Genomic DNA, 17815 nt, shown 5'->3' on the forward strand with positions numbered 1-17815 from the left:
AGCATGATAAAAAAATGGGGTTGATATTGTGGGGAGGGAAGAACTATTTTAAAAAGTTATGTACTGGATGCTTGCTCAACTACTCATATTTTGGAGTATTCAGCACATAAAAAATAAAATCTATGATAGCTCATATTAAGATATCTATTTTAACTCTATTTTTAAAAGATCGATTTAAAGATTTGGGAGATAATTTGGCAGTTATTTATTTCTAGAAGTTGCTACTCTCACTGATAAGTATTTGGAAAGAAAGGGCAGTCTTCTGCTTACTCCTTTCCCAGTAGCAGCTACTGAAGTTAGTATGTCCTTCTACATTAAGAAATAGACCTGTTGTGATAAATGTCACTAATGTGTCCTGAATTGGTGCTGAAAATATTTAACTGCTGGTGTAGTCAGAAAAAAATCATTTTTAGCATAGTTAATGTGATTGAGTAAATGACTTCTTTTCAACTGAATAAAAATTGTTTTTTTTTTCCTAGTGTCTGTTCTATTCTACCTGTTCTGAAACAAAAAAAAAAAAAAAGGAGTTACTGCATTGATTTATGTTGGTGAAGAATCAGCTTTGTACTAGTGTGACAGCAGAAGGCTGTGTGGTGAAACTGCTGAATTTGATACTTTTGGCTCTTCAGGGTGGTGTCACGCAGCAGAGGGAGAAGGTTTTTGGGTAGCTGGGTGGGAGTCTGGGAGGTTTTCTTTGTGGGTGCTCATGGCAATTGTGGAGATTAAATAGCTCCTTGTGCACCATGGGAGTCACGTCGAGCAAATAAATAAGTGGTACCACACTTGACTCCATGAGAAGTATTTCTCAGTGGGGAGTGCTTAAAACCCTTCAAATCGGCTGCCGCTCAGCCCCTTGTCAGCGCTGTGGTCGGAGGTAAGGGATGTGCTCGCTAGTAGAGAGAGGGCTTGCGAGTTGGTGATCTTTGTTGGTCAAGTCTTTACAGAAACCAAAGCTACCACAATTCTCTAAAACGAAGCCAGGAGGAATCTAAAACAATGTGTAATGGCTTCTTGGGAGAACCTGGAAGTGATCCAGAGCAGCCATAAAATCCAGTTGGAAATAAAAATGCCTTTTGGCTCAGAAGATATAAAGTGCCTGAGTGGATTCTGAAAGCTGTTGTACAAAACACTTAACCAGCTCCATCCTGCAAAAGCAATTAACAGCTTGATATCATGGATACCCCAAACTTGAAAGAAAGAAAAGGTTTTGAAATCTTGGCTAATTTAGAATTTGTGGAGCAGAAATGACCCACAGCAGAACATTAAAACATGGAGATTGTGTCAAGAAGAAAATGAGTGGCCTGCCAGCTACTTGGGAATTACTTGTTTGGATGAGGAACGAGCTAACGAGAGTTTGGATAAGGCAGCTCATTTTCAGAGTGTTTCTCCACACGACTCCCATCAGGATATCTGAAAGGAAAGAGGCTTACACCTGCTTCCCAGGAAATACACGTGATGGTTTAACAGCATTTCCAAAGCGCGTGGTTGCCATTTAAAAAGGAAGCTCCAACAACTAACCCGAGTGAATCAACACTGCTGAACAAGGTCAAAGAAAAAGATGATGTTATTCCGTAAAGGATATGCAATGGATTCAACGTGCAAAAGGTGTTTATCAATATGAGCTGATCAGTGTTCAGCTGGAGATGAGGATAAAGGAACTCCTCCCGCAGGAACTGATGGAGGCCCTGGGATACATACAGCAAGCATATCTTGATACCAGGAGCTGCTGCTTGATACATCCATCATGGATTTTTATTGCATGTGAAATCTGCACTTGGAAATCCAAGGCATAGACTGCTGTGGAGTTTATAGCAAGATTGTGCAGCACAGGAGAAAGCAGTCTCAGCTGCCACTGCAGAAGGTGGTGGCCATCCTCGCTCATCTGTGTATCGCATAGGTATGGGTGGGGATTTTACCTGGGTTTGTGATGTTCTTGAACCTTTTGAATCGGTCTTAGAACAAGACAAACTGATCATGTGTAATGGTATTGAAATAAAAAAAAAACGTTAAGTGGTTCAGGGCAAAGCATCTGCCAAAAAATGTACATTTAGTTCATGGAGTCCAGCTAATGCCAAGCTAAAGAAAAACATTTTTGGTGGGACATGCATTTTTTGAAAAAAGTAGTTTATTAAGATACAGGCAATTAAATGACAGCTCTGCTATTTTGACCGTTTAATGTGCAGCATGAATTGTAATGTACATAAGAATGTATGTGAGGAAAGATAATACCTTTAATTAAACTGGTACAGTTTCAGGGAGAACATTATGGGGCTGAGTTGGATATAAACTTTCTAAATTATCATGCCTAATAACAGTGTTATTACCTCAGGAATTTCCTATGCCGTCTTGAGTGCAGTGGTTGTCCTGGCAATGGTAGAAATACTTGGTAGAGGGACACAGAATCCGTTTGTTCGACTTAGTCCTTGGCTTATCAGAATGACTGGAAGAAGCAGTCCTCTATCTAAAAATGTAGAAAATTGAGTTTAAATATCAGATCTTTGGAAGTGGAACAAGGTATCTGGATGGTTGAGGATGAATAAATCATTGGTCTGGATTTTTCTTTTAGTGATTAAAGTTGTGTGAAAAAGAATAGAAGAAGTACAGGTAATTCTAGATCTTCAGTTACAGATCTAGAAAGTACAAAGATGTGGCAAATATTTTGTGGCTCTACTGACTTTCCTATGAGAAGCTGAAAGTGTAGTTCCAATCTTAGTTTTGGGTTAAAAATTTCTCTATTGTGAAACAGGATGAGATTTTTGTTTGACTGTGGAGTATTTCTAACAAACACATTCGGTTTTGTTGGTTTTTTGGTTTTGTTTTTTTTTTTAAGATAGAGCTACTGCAGTATATTTTGAGTCAGAGAATTTAGTCAATAAAGGTAGAGGGCAAAAGTAATGATTAGAAAATTGTGGGAGACCAGTAACTGCCTGGTACTTTCTCTATGGCATTGCTGCATGCCGAAGAGGGTTTGGCTAATCATATCATTGAAAAAATCACCTCCATACAGATACCCTGCACTATCAGCTCCCAAACTGACCTGTGCTATTCAGCTAGAAACTACTACGTAAAGCTGTAAGGGAAAGAATGAGGTTTTCCTTACAGTGTAAAGGTCAGTGAAATAGTTGCTGTCATTATGTCTATACGCGAGTGTTCGATTTTTTGCTCGGCCTGTACTTTCGGTCGGATCCGAAAGGTTTGCTCTGCCATCCAGCTGAAAAGTGAACAGGGTGCTGCTTACAGAGTCTTTTTATAGGATTTAATTTCTTTAGTGGGACCCATATCCTAATTACTACCTCTACAGAAGGGAGCCTGAATTAGAGGAAAAGCATTGCTTGTTTGCTGGCTTCATTCATGGGGCTATATTGAGAGCCAAGATCGCTTCCCTTTCCTCCTCGTCCTCTAGAGGTTTCTTGTAATTTATTGCTTAACTAAGTTTTAATGCTATGGTTTCAGGTTTTTGACCTCACCTGGCTGGCTTTAGAAATGCTGATATTTGGTAGCAGCCTTAGAGAGTGTTATCTCCCATTCAAATAATTTGAAAAAGAAAAATACTCTTTTAGCTTACAGCAAACCTCCTGTGAAGGAAATTTTCCACTCTAGCTGGGGACCAGGATGCAAACTGACTCTGTACTCTTCTGCGTGATAAAACCTGCATGCACGTACCACTGAACGTGAATATATGCAGGTCATCTGCAAATACTACCTGCGTTACATTAGTGGCTTTTGGGTTGTAGCTAGACCTGCTAACAACCAAACTTGGAGGTCGCAGTGGGTTTGGAGGTCAGTGCTCCCTGGCTTTGAGGCATATTGTGACAACGGTTTTCTGAGTTTTATTGAAATTATTTCTTTTCAGTGACACATCTTTTAGTGGGGAGCAGCAAAAAATGGCAGAGAAATTTTCAGGTAAGGAGCTGGGAGGCGCTCTGCATTTACACTAAAGATAAGTATAGTGTAAAAGACTGCATTGTACAGCGAGAGTCACGTGAGCTGAGGCCAATTTATCAAAGAAGCGTCACCACATCTAATGGTTTTATTAAAAAGGGAAAACTCTGTACATTTTATAGCATTTGTATTAGGAGAACTTAATTGGACTTCCACCTGATTTTCTGCACCGGAGTGTTTTCCTCTGTGTTTTTGGGGACTGTTAGAATTACCATGAATAGATACTTGACCTGGATTATGGGGCATAACAATATGTACTTCTTCTCGTGCACTTTCTAATCAGCTGGTGTCAAAGTACCTTATAAGTAAGACAAATCTCACGGTTCCCATTTGTAGTTGGAAGAAATACAGAAAAGCAGACAAGTTATTGTTCAGTGTTGTGTGATGAAATTAGGAATTGGCAGGTGGAAATGGATCTCAAACAGGGAAGAAAGGACCGTGTGTATAAGCAGAACAAAGACAGCGATTGAATGTAACAATTCTGGTTTTTGTAATATCTTTGCTGCTTTGGAAACCAAGATGAGAAGGTTACTGTAAAGAAATGGATGTTGCAGTCTGTCTTTCAGCTGGTGTCCTGCTGTGGCTAAAGCTTCTGAGGAGGAATTGCTGTACAGGTGATAGGTGGCAAAACTATAAGTGACCATTTGGAAATGAAACCAAAGAGCTGCACCCTGCAAGAAAATAAGCAAACTTGTGAAACAACGCTGAAGATGACATTTCTAGCAACCAAAAGCAGAGGCCATACAGAATGGACCAATTTTGCAGACCCTAAGCAGATTTCCAGGGTTGTGTTCAGTTCTGCTCCAAGTATGAAACCTTCTTGGCCTCGCAGGACAGGAAAATCTGCCGGGACAAGGAACAATTTCCAGAGCTGTGAGGTGGAAGTGGGCATTTGCGGCCTTAAAGAGGGCATTGATGGCTGCAGTCATCATGGCCTACTTCAGCCATGCAACTCATTTTTATTAAGAACAGCAGCAGTGTGTTGCCACAGGGACACAAAAGATGTGGAAAAGCTGCTGTTACGGCAGAAATGTGAGCATTCCTTACGACAAATGTGAAAGACGGACTTAGCAAACATCAAGTTTGTGGTTTGTTGCTTCAGAAGAGGAGGGAAAAAAGGTGCATCTTTTGGACTGTGCAGAATTGTTGCAGTCTAGAAGATGAACAAATTACAAGCAGAAATCACTAAGACTAATCCCCATCCCTAGTAATCGGCAACAGTGACTATAGACTGCCAGTAACTGGGACGAATTCTGCTTTGGAGCGTGGCCCATTGGCCTCAAACACAGCCCATCACTCACATTCGAAGGATTCACCCCTGAGCTGAGGGTCAGCACTGCAGCTTTATGGTCCAAAGTTCCTCTCGAAAATAAGGAGAGGAGAGAGAACCTTTTACAAGTGGCCTAATCGTGTGAAAGAGCCATGGAGAAATAACAGGTCAGTACAAGAAGTCACGGAAGGTTTGTTCTTGGGCCTCCTTTTAGGGAATGCTAAGACATGAGAGGAGGAGACCTGAGACCAGCTGAAAAGCACTTGAAGGCCTGGAGTCCTCACTGGTGGAGGTGGCTGTTCTGCTGACCTTTTCTGTGTTAAGTTGCATGTGTGTGAGTTTTGGAAGAACAGTCTAGGTAGGTACCATACCAAACTCATTCTGTGCCATTTATTAGACTGCACAGCAACAGGCCCTGAAATCAACTCTTCAACATAGAACAACCTTTTTGCATCCAAATGGTTGTTCCAAATAGAAGATAGTCTCTGTTGGGCTTAAAAAGGGAATGTTGGCCAGGTCACCTAGGTTGGTTGGTCCCTCTTCAGAGCCCACATACTTCATCTTGGTTTTCTACCTCCAGTCAGTAGCAACCCACAGAAACTGTGGAACATGAAGGCTGATGTTCATTTTTAGGGTTTCATCTGAGCTAATTAAAAGAGGTGCTTGAGACAGGGAGACACCAGAAGTCTGTGCAATCTGTATTTACCATTTCTGCAGAGAGAGAGAAAGAGAGATTCACCCCTTATTTTTAGCATTTATTGGAGTTACTTGGACTTCGAGAGTAGCCGAACAAAAACCTCAACAACCCTTCCCATTCTGCAGTCAAGTGTTCAGTGAAGGGTCTGGTGGAACTTTCCTTTCTTGTCCTTTACAATGCAAGAGAAAAGACCAGTCGGGGGCTTGTCTGAACAGCCTTTTCATCTGGCTATTTGCAACTGCCCTCTGACCTACCTTTTTCTTCACTAGGTGCATTAAGGATATACCGATTTGCGGTTTTTATGAATACGTGCATGTATCTTTTTGATTTGTAAGCGTATACGTATGGCTGGAAATTTATGAGTACAGGGGTTCAATAGCTAAGAAAAAATGTTTATGTTCATTAACCAGCTTGCATGACGTTGGTGGGAGTGGTAAAAACCACAGCTAAGGTCTGTCATGAGTTCAGGGGGCACTTCAGCAATTTAAATGTCACAACTCAAAGTCTCCCACCAGGCGCTGTGCCTCTGCAGAAGCATACAGGCAGCGTTCGTGAAGGAATAAAATCCTTCCTTGCAGTAAGCAGGCTTTGTACCTTCAGGCCACAACTTCCTAAGTGCCCATCCTTGAAATAAGCTTTTAACAGCCACACAACACAGCAACTCATGTTAGAGGACAGAGAAACCCCTAACTCCTGTGTTTCCCCTTTGTTTTCACTTCTGCCTCAACTGACAGCGAGTGTTTGAGCTTGATTTCTACTGCAGCCTGTGCAGCTCGGGCTGTTGTAATTGCCAGAGCAGACAAGTATCCCTAGTTGTTCTGAAAAGCCTTGCGGCACTACGATTCAAAAAGCACCTGAGCGTTCATAACAGGCGTGAACAGGCTGAGACATTTTCATCCTCGTTTCCATTGATTACGGGAGTCTTTGTAAGGCTCTATCATTGCATTCCTCTCTCTTCTACATTACTTCCAGGTAATCTTTGTATTGCACGTCTGTGTTGCTTGCAGGTAGCTCGTCCTACTTTTCATAATTCATCTTGGAGTTACGCAAGGGTTGTGTTTTGGAGTTGTAGCCCAAAGGATTTGGGATGCAGGAGCTCACATTTCCCAGCCCTCCCTGGCACCCTGAGGTGCGACCAAGGGCATCTGTAGCTGGTCTTTGTTCCTCAGACGGCACAGAAATCCCCAGCACCTCCAGGCTCACCCAGAGGTTACTCCCCTGGTATCTGGTGGCTATTTCAGTGCTGTTACACTTCAGCAACCTCTCCAGTCGGGTTTTTGGCCCATTGCATGTCCTCATCATCCGGGCAGGTCAGAAGTCCTGAAATTCTGCCTTTTTCTCTCTCCTTTTTTTTAATAGAAGCAGTAAATTTGTACCAGATTTCTTCAGCTTTGCTTTTTTCTTTTCCAAAACTGAGGAAATCTCCATTGTTCGCAAAGGTACACCTGCTCTAGATCAAGAGTTAAATAAGAATTCACATTGTGTCTATGATCAGGAATCCTGGTCCAGCAACCGTGACTATTACAAAAAGGACACACATGAACTTTTTACCTGTCATCCACGTTGACATTTTGAAGCTATCTGGAAATCCTGTTACAGAACAGACTGGAAGGGACCTCTCGAGGTCTCTGGTCCAACCTTGTGGCTCAGTGAAGACCAGCCTTATAACTATACCAGGTTGCTCAAGGCTTTGGACAGTCAAGTTTTGAAAACCTTCAGGGTGGAGACTCCGCACCCTCTCTGGGCCCCCGTTCCTGTGCTGAGCCGTTCTCCTGGAGCAGCAGTTCCTCCTTGTATCTAGTCACAATTCCCGTTGCTGCAGCTTGTGACTTGCCTCCTGCCCTGTCGCCATGCAGTTCAGAGAAGAATCGGGCTCCATCCTGCTTATAAATGCAGCAGTTCACGGTGGTATGGGCAGTTAGGGCAGTCAGGCTGCGTGGATCCCTGAGAATATTTAGCAGCGGTTTTAATCCCGACATCCAGCACACCTGCGGGGCGCCTTTGGAAAGGAGTTAGCAGATCCTCCTCCTTCAAAGCCTTATTTCTTCTAACTGAAACTTCTTTCTAATTGAAACTCCCTGCTTGTTCCCCGCTTGCTTTTTTCCTGCTTTCCAGCAAACCTGACGTTCGGGTTGATACTCTGGAGACCAGAGGTCTTCAGCCTGACTTCAGCCAAGCCTAGCCCGCTTGAGGGAAGTGGGACCGAAACTCCAGGCCGTGCACACCGCGGGGCACATCAGGCGGCAGTGGCTTTCCATCACTGCCAGCACGGGCGCTCCTCAGGCTGGTGAACCACCTCAACCTTGCGAAGAAACCGCGGGTCCCAGCCCACCTCACCTAATCCTATGCGGTGCAAAATTCACCCTGGCCTGTTGGGTGTGAAGGAATTTACCTTTTCTTTTTATAGCCCTGACCTCTCTCCACACCCTCCTCTGCCTGCCTGCTCACCTGCCGCCTCCTGAACCCCTGCTGCCTCCCAGCCCTCGGTCTCTGTCCCTGCGGACCACCTGGCCCAGCCCAGGGCTGTGCTGGGGGGTAGCAGCCCTGAGGGCTGTCTGGTGCTGCCACCTTAAGGCTTTCTGAATTCATACTCCAACAACACCCATGCACAAACTAAGCTGGGGGGACAGAGGGTGAGGAGCCGGGGACCGGCCAAAGGCCGATCGTAAGAGTTTGAAGGCGGCATAAAGCGGTTACCCCGCTCTCGCTGAGCCCTGCGGCTGCTCCGCTGGCTCTCACAGAAAAATATAGAGGGGTTTCAGCCAAGGTCTTTGCATGCACCTCTTGGTTTTGCAGGCTGATGGGAAACCACCCTCTGTAATCTGCAGGGCAGAGTCGGAGCGGGTGAGGCAGAAGATTAAAGTTTCTCTCTCGGAGGAGATTTTTACAGCACCCCTTTCTGGCAGGGGTGGGCGCAGAGGCGGGTGGCAGCACCCGAGCCTGGGCTGCGCCCCAAAGCTCGGGGCTTGACGCTTGTTTTCATCGGCTCTCAGCAACAAATAAGAGGTGCGAACGAGTTTGCACATTGCATTTGCACTCTGAATGCTTTTCAGTGGCAAATTTCGTTGTTCATTGACTTCTTGTGTGACCTGCGGCCTTTCCATCCCCGTTGTGCTCCCAGGTGAAAACTCCTGCGCTGTGTGACCCTGAGAGTGGGCACCGCTGGCCTGAGGGTCTGAAGCTGCTTCCCTGGAGCAACCAGCCAGGAGAAGACAGCCTGGTCAGCGGCAGCTCTCACCCTCACGCCAGAAACCACAGAAGACAGCTTGGCCGGGGCTGGCAACTTCTTCCCTACCGCTGTTCTCTCCGGGCACCACGAGCAGCAAGGTGTGCTTGTACGGACCCATGTGGACTCTGTTTCCACAGGTGCACTCGGGTGGTGGGATCCATCTGCCACGAAGCTGTCGTCACAGGAGGTGCCCTTCACTATCAAATTTATAAGACTTGCACAGGAAAACAGATAACATTAGAAATAGTTGTTGGATTTTTAATCCTGAGTACAGAGGCTATCCCAGATACTAGGCCTTAGTTCAAAACGCAGTGAAGACAAATCAAAAAACTTTGGACTTGGAATAGGCAATATGAAGAGTATAAAGTAATTAAGGATTTGTCTTAGGCCTTTCCCTCTTTCGGGGTATGAATCATTATGTCTTATCCTGAAGTAACATAAATCAGAAGGGAGCTGCAGCAAGGCGTTAATTCACATACGTAGTGCCTGTATTCCGTACATAGAAGGACTAAGGTTTGTCATCTCCACTGCATGGCTTTCAAAATTTCCAAGTTTTCGTTTTTTTAAGCAACCCAACATTTTTTAAAGTGTCATTACCACAAAACCATTCATTTTTCCTGGCTAGCTCAGCGAGAGCCTGCACGTTGCTGGTGCTCAGCGACGCCTCGCTCTGAGCTGCGAGCGCGCGGCCACGCAGCCGTCCCCGTGGGACCTGGGAACCGGCGGGTTTAGGAAGCTGCTGCTTCTCTGCAGGTGAGGAGGTGTCATTTACGTCGAGGAGCTCCGTGTTTTGCCGTCGGGAGGAGGGGAGCAGGGTCACTCCGCTGGAGGCCCAGACGCCTCCCATGTCATTTCTCTCCCACTCACCACCAGCAGTGTGGCAGCCTCGTGTCTTTAGGCATCCATTCAGTCTTTTGGCCAGCTTAAAAAACACAGAGAAAATACTTTCCTTTTCAGTTTTCCTTGCAGCCACCACCTCTGGTCCTTCCTCCTTCCCGTGGCAAGATGACTGCTTACGGATACCTCTTGGGTAAAAGAGTGCGGGTATTTGTGTTGATGCAATTTTTGTTAACACAAACCCACAATTACATAGCTGTAGAAAATATAAAATGAAAAATAAGCTTGTTATGTATAGTTGCTATGAGAATGTAGCAACTACTGTTGGCAAAAGTAACCTACACATCATTTGGGATGGAGTACCAAAGGTAACCAACTAGCTAAACACTCCGTAGTAAGATCTTGCCTGCATTTTCATCATTTCTAATTTCTATTTCACTCCATATGCTCCCACTGGTATTAATCAAACTGTGAGCACGACTGAGCCAATGTTTCAAACCAAAGCAGTTATTTGTGGGTTTCCTATTAATAAAAAAATAAAATATACATTCTGATTTCCAATGCACATTCGGATTTGTGAAGCATAAACTATCATTAGGAGCATCACACAGAAATCAAACATAAACAACCTGTTTCTCTGTCATAGTAACACACAACAATCTTCTGTTTCCAGCACACTGATAAAAACTTCTAAACACTGACTTGTATTCAAGCCATTGTTTATACTGACAGAAAAAGTGCAGATAAAACCATGAAAAATTGCTAACAAGAGCTTGACACTGCGTTATTCATGAAAACAGCAAAATAATAAACTCTGTGCTCTAACGACAAGCTCTCGGAATGATTAACAGAGGATTTAGATCATCAAAATTGTATGTTTGAATATTTTCATTTTAAGTGGATTAATAATCATTCGGGCAAAAAGTGCTGGGAGAAATGCACATTTTATTTTTGCTGTTAAAGTTATTTATAGTTTCCTAATAGAATCGCTCTAAGTTCTTCAGCTCATCATCTTCTGCTGCCTTAATGGACTGCTGAACAAAGGGCAGCATTCAGGAGATCATTAATTGCTTGGCAGAACAATCATCAATTTGTACCCAGTGAGCAGCAGTCGCATTTTCTCCTGCAGTTAAGCCTGGCCCGCCAGTACACGTGCCTTTGCCAGCGACAGTCTGCTCTCCAGGCATGTCTTTTCCATTGCTTCCCTTCTCTCCTTGGATTTCTCTATCAGTCACTATTTTTTCTCTATCTTATCATTAATTCCCGCCCCTTGAAGCTCCTCAGGTGCCTGGGAGTAAGACAGGAGCGTCGAGGTTGTTGGGATTTGTGCCGGTTTGTTAGTGAGCAAAGCCAGAGGTGTCTTTTGGTTTTCACAGACTGCCAGGAGAAGCCCCGTGGTTGTTAGTGGTTGGAGGAGGATCCGTCAGGCTGCTGTCAGCCCGTCGCAGGGATGGGAAGCTCTCCGGTCGGGACCGCCCGTGGGGTGCCAGCTGGGCTCGTGTCGCTTTTACTGTGGCAGCGGGAACCCCCTCCCCAGGGCTGTCCCTGCCGCGCCACTCACGTGTGCCCATGACGTGCCCGACCTGCAGGTGCTTCCCACCGCCGGCGAGGCGCACGCCCGGCCGCGCAGCAGCGAATGCCTGTACTTGGTGCTATGTAAGGTTAATAAATAGCTGTAGCAAACATCCAAGTTCATGCAAATGCACTGAGCCTGAGTTCACTGTCCTTTAAACCCGGGAAAAATTGCAGTGTCGCTTCTGCCTGCAACTTTTTTGCTAGTGCCCCGGAGGGTGCTCTGCACCCCCTGCATTGGCAGTCTGAGCCCAGGCTGGCAAAAGTGACGGGGCTCGGTTCGCTCAGGCGTTTACTTGTGTTTGATGTCCTGCGTTTTGGTTCCCCTGCAGTTTAGTTTTAGTTTAAGTCCTGGGGAGCAGATACCCGCTATCGTAAAGACCAGCACAGCAGGGCCCCAAACTAGGTACGGCCCTGCTGTTTCTGTAGGCTTCGCTGTAACTACCAGACCTAGCCTAAGGCAAACACGCAAAAAGACCGTGTTTCAGAGGCTAATGTGTGCACACCTTATCATGCACTGACAGGTCAGCTAACACAAGCTTCTCTATACAAAACAGCTGTGCAAATGTGGCGGCACGAGGGGAGAAAAGGGATCCTGAGCTGAGCGACAGCACGTGCTCACAATGTTGAAAATGGCTGCGTAAGTTAAATGAGGCAGGAGCTGACAGCACGTACCAAAACAACCGCTGTGGCATCACTCTGAGCACGCACTTAAACAGACAAAGTAGATATAGATAATGCGCCACTTTACCAGAACAAGAACATTTTTACTCTCACCGTTGGAGCAATCACGGCCACCAAGCCGGGAGGAAGGTGATGTGAACAGAGATAGTCACTTCTACCTTTATCGACTCTAAGGAAATTGTAACAGCAAGTATCTTTTAGAAATAATGCCTTTCTTCATCTCTTCTTTCTGAGATGCGCTGAGCACACGCAGCTCTGAATGCTTTTCCGGGAAGCCAGGGATGTTCAGGAGCCATCAGAAACAGGCTAATGAGCTTGGAGTGAAAAGAGAGAGAATTAGCATTGAAACCTAAAATCTGACTTACCTCCTAGGAGACAGCATCATCCAAGGTTATTCTGTCTGCTCCTGAGTGCCATAAGCACAGGAGAAAAATGCAATTCTCTTTTTAGCCAGATTAGCTTCCCTTTTTATTTTGATTCATAAATAACTGAATTGAGGACATAACTACGAAAAAACAGCATCCCCAACTCTCCTCCAACACACGGCAACAGCAGCAAAATGCTCCCTGTGAAATACTCCCTCTGCCAGAAGAAAAAGATCAGAGTTAGATGTTTCCTGGAACAAGTGCGAGTCTTCAAATTAACTTTTTATCTTTTTTAACCTCTATTCTGAAATCTTTGGCAACCTGCCTCTTTGCTATGTAATAATTACAGTATCAGTCCTCGTTAATGTACTTTTCACCTAGATTTGTAGATGTTTTATCACAACTGGGTAAACACCCCCATTAAACACATTTTACAAGCGAGGAAACTGCGCTAGCAGCCAGCCGAGTGCTTGCCTCTAACTCACAGGGCAAATCAATGGCAGAAAGTAAACCAAGATGCTTTTGTCTCTTTGGCTTCCAAATCTGGATTTAACCACCTCATTATTTTCAAAGGTGTTTCACTGATCTCACACTTCAGGAAAGCAGGATGAGCTTCCCCATATGGATTTAAATGCATCTCTTACGGGGGAAAAAAAAACCAAGTCCACCAGGATTTTAGCCAGTACCTCTGTCCAAAATTCCCCTGGATGCTCCCATTACAGCAAAGAAAAACCCCATGGTATCAGTACTAAAGCAAAAATGAAAAGAAAAGCAATATATTCACAGCTCTCAAGAAGCTTAAAGAACAAGAAACCAAAACCAGCAGCTGAGACAAATCAACAGCCTATGGTATCGGGGGCGTAAGCCATATTTTTCTGACAGTTTCACAGGAGAGTGTGAGTCAAGGCAACTGCTGCCAGTCATTTTCCGAACGAGCAGCGTCTTCCCAGAGCTCGGCCACATCACAGAGGTTTAACGGTATCTTCAGGAGGCATTTTAGACCAGTGCCGGTACCACGGCCCGTGCAAAGCAGCACTTTGGTTCATTATCTCTCCATCCTGGGGTTAGAAATTGTACGTGCTGAGCTCCGTTTGGCAAACTCGGGTTAAAGTAACAGTGGGAACGTCTTAACCTGAGGAATTAAGGCCTGTAGGAGAATCTGAACTTGAATTCAGCAATTAGCCTAGTTAAAACCTAGCCAGCTTGTTTTGATTTCTGCTTTAACCCCAGTTAACATGATGAGGATACTGGGGTCAGGGCCTATAACCACCATGGTCTAGTCATCTGCTGAACTGGCGAAATCCTTCCTGGGCACTGTTATGTGCATGTGCGAGATCAGTTTGATACCATCTCAAGCCACGTGAAGTGTCAAGTCAAGATAAAGCCATTCTGCACTTGTTTCAGTTTGCCTTTAGTATCCGAGGCTTGTCTGGGGGTAACTTGTTTCAGAAAACAAACTTCATCTCAGCGGCTGCTTTATTCATCCGGATGCTGACGCCTGCAGCGACTACACAGCTCACACTGCCGAGCTGTTCGCAGCAGTTGCTGGAGCCTGACTCCTCGACATCTTACAGCACCTGCGTAAAATTGTGTCTCTGGGGTGAAAAATGAGGCCCCAGACCTGCCTCGCTTGCCGCATCTAGTTCAGGGTCGTGGCTCTTTAAGAGCAAAGGACGTCTATGGGGATGGGATGGGGTGGGATGGGGTGGGGTGGGGTGGATGAAAGAAGCAAAGTCCGACTAAGACTTGCTTTGGGTGAGCTGCTGTGATTGATATAGGAAAAAGAGTAGGAAGCCACGGGAAATTTAAAGAAGAAAAGCCTGAAGAACAGATTTCTTTGCAATGTGGGAAGGCTGGCAGTAAGTCATAGTAACAGTAACTATGAAAGACTTGGCTATTTCAGTTCTGCTGACTGCTTTATTCTGAACAAGCTGTTAGCACAGTCCATCTTAAGGCTGTGGAAGTACTTCCAATGTATAAAACCCCATCTGAAGGCCAAAAAAGTCACAATGAACTGGCTGAGACTAAAATTTCCCGAGCTGGGGTTGTTTGGAACGTTGTTTGGGAACGTTCAGCCAAAAATTTTTTAATCCCTTTCTAATGGCTGACATCGTTCTTAGAAATCCATTGTTTATCTGACCTTCTCCTAACCCGTTAGAAAAATTTCTGGTGATATTTTCCTTTCTCAGTTTAATGCTTTGAAGCGTTACACGCAAAATTTGGCAGGAAGCAGCTTTCTGTTAGGAAGACACATTGCACCAGCTCTCTAAAACTGTGCTCAAACTTGGCCATGTTACAAGCACTTGAAAACCCGGTTTGCGTGCGCTTGATAGAGTTCTCAGTTTTTCAGCTAAAATTCCCCAGAGATGCCTGAACGGAGCAGGTGGTGGTTATTGCCGGCTGCCGGAGGCTGGCAAGGGTGAATGACAAGTGCGAAGCTGGTCTCTTCCGTGCTCTCCTTGCCCCCTTCCAGCACGGAAACAGTCGGGAGGAGAGGCCGCCCGAGTGAAGGCAAAACAGGCAAAAGAGAGATGGTGGGCTGAAAAAAGAAGGTGGAGGAAGGACCAAAAAAGTCTGGGACTGGGTGGGAGACCATGTTTTCTGGGCTCAGAAGAGGCCACCAAAGAGGAAAAGTTTCTGGGGTTTCCACCAGCCCCAGCTCTGCTGTAGCCTGGGAGGTGGACAGCCAGGGAACGAGAGCTGCAGGCTTCGATCTGACCATTTGTGCTTTGCGAGAGGCTTTGCTCCTCCAGAATGAAACATTGCTGAGGTTTGGATCCACCTAACGGTGTTAGGGGGAAAGCAGACAGCCTGCTGGGATTTGGATGAAAAACTTCTGAAAGCTCAAGGAAATATTCGTATTATGTGATCAGTGCTTCCTGGCTGGCTCCAGTATTGAAGCAAAGAGGGAGAGAAGGAAGAGTGTTTCTTTGGCCGTTGAAAGATTTTCACTGCTCCTCTGCGAAGGAATGAGTATGTGATGCTGGGTAATTACTGAAACAGCAGTTTTCATGAACAGGCACTGATCTGTGACCTTCATGTCCGGGGTGCCGAACTTGTGATCCTACAGGAAGATCTGCAGAAGCCGCTTGCAACTCCAGCTGGGAGCTGGGCACAGGTCCTGGACAGCTGTGTGTGGCAGTCAGGAGCCGTCAAACCCAGCTTCTAGGCTTTTCCTATTAGGTACCAACACTTAGAAGGTCATTTGAACCTACGTTTCCATTTTCTCCATTGGTGGCACCTCAGAGGGATGCTGTGAGTGGGAAAGACTGCCTGCTCTGAACCCATGCAGTCAGTGATGACCACTGTGGAAGAGCCCAGCTAAAACACCCTTCTGGGCAGGGTGCGAACAGCAGGTAGCAAAATAGGCTTTGAAGCCAAATGCTATAATTAAAACAGGATTAGTAAATTATCATCATCTATCCTGTGCACTGAATGAAGGGAGGGTCCTGCAGCAAGGAAAAATAGCACGAGATCGTAATTAAAGATGATATTACGGAATATATGGACAAAAAGGCTCAATTAAAATTGTGCAGGCAACTCTTGCATTACCTTACTTCTGGATGCTTTGTTTTGCATTATTAATAAGCTGTTTCTTAAAGCTGCCTTTCTGTTTGTATTGCAGGTTTTCCAGTCAAAGATTAGTAATGTCTGCATGTACCTTCTGTAACTTCTCTTAACTCATCTCTTAATTGACTGTGCACAAAGACATACACCCAGCACAGCGGGGCTGCAGCTAGCTAAAATTAATATGTGTGGATTCGGAGGTTTTTTCTCTGACTTGAAAATTGCTCAAAATATTACTTTATTGAAAAGAAATGCAAATGAATGTCTTTCATTCTTCAGAAGGATAATTACCCTTTTCTCTTTCTCTCTCTCAGAAAGAGATTCGTTGTCTGCTGTCTCTTTGCTTGCTTTGAAAACTGTTCTTTTGAAATTACCTAAGCTATAACACTTGCTCCAGTCCTTCGCAGGAACAGCAGTCCAAGCTACTAACCAAAAGAGGAGGAGTTGTCTAGTTTGCAGCCTGAAGGGGGTAGCGGAAAAGATCATTTGTCCAGAGACCTTTTAGAAAGGTGTGTGGGGCGAGAAGTGGGGGAGAGGGTTCTTAAGCTGGTGCGTTTCTCAGGTTGCAGCTTTGTTGCCTTAGGTCAAGGCCAAGCCCCAGGAAGAAGAGCAGCTGGAGAGTTACTCTTCTGATGGCCTTTCAGGGTGATGTTCATTAAAAGAAAATCCACTTCCCAAATTCCAATCAACCATCCTTCTGACAGCCCAGAGGTGAGTGATGGAAGTCGGACAGCTTTTGGCTCTAGTCAAGATGAGCAAAAAGGAAAGAACCCGGGTGGATATTTTTCAGCTGAAGTTCGTAAAGTTGGAGTTTAAAATAAATTGAAACCGGCAGGGTAACGTCCTTTGACCCGTGGGGTGATCAGGAAATATTCACTGTCATTCTTGGGACCACATTTCCCATCTTTTCACTTGTCATCTGAGTGGAGGGGTCATGAAAATTGGTGTGAGAGGAACCCCTTGATGACCTTTTAGCATCCAGCCATCTCCTGCTCAAGCCAGTCCTGAGTACAGGACTGTCACAGCTCTGTCTCCTAAGACCTTGCAGTAGAGCTGTTCCAAATGTGGTGGGTACTTAGAAGCCAACAAACTCCCAAACTACTCTGCAAACATACTTCAGGTCTCGTTGGCTCTCCCAGGCTGCAGTTGCTAAGAGTGCTCTGTGTCCCATCATCCAGGTTGTTAATAAACATTTATCAGCCCCATATGGATACCTAAGGGATGTCACTAGCGGCCAGCCACCAACTGGACTCTGTACCGCTGATCCCAACTCTTTGACCCCACGGTCTGAACAATCTTCCACCCACTTTATCATCTACCTTGCCAGTCTGTATCTCATAGATTTAGCTGCAAGGATACTGTGGGAGATCGTGTCAAGGGCTTTGCCAAAGTCAAGGTAGTAAATGACATGCACTGCTCTCATGCTTTGAGGAGGCTGCCCTTGAAGAACAACCCGCTCTCCTGGGCCCCCTTACTCTCCAGGACCTGCCAAGCAGATCCCTGAACGAGGCGAAATCTGCCCTCCTGAGGGCAAGGGCAGTAATGCTATTTGTCCTGCTGACCTCTTGCAGGATTTAATATTTCAGTCTCATGGTTGCTGCAGGCAAACTTATCCTGGACCATCATGTCCTGGACCAATTCTTCCTTGTTTC

This window comes from Calonectris borealis, chromosome 1, assembly GCF_964195595.1.
Source record: "Calonectris borealis chromosome 1, bCalBor7.hap1.2, whole genome shotgun sequence".
Taxonomy (NCBI): domain Eukaryota; kingdom Metazoa; phylum Chordata; class Aves; order Procellariiformes; family Procellariidae; genus Calonectris; species Calonectris borealis.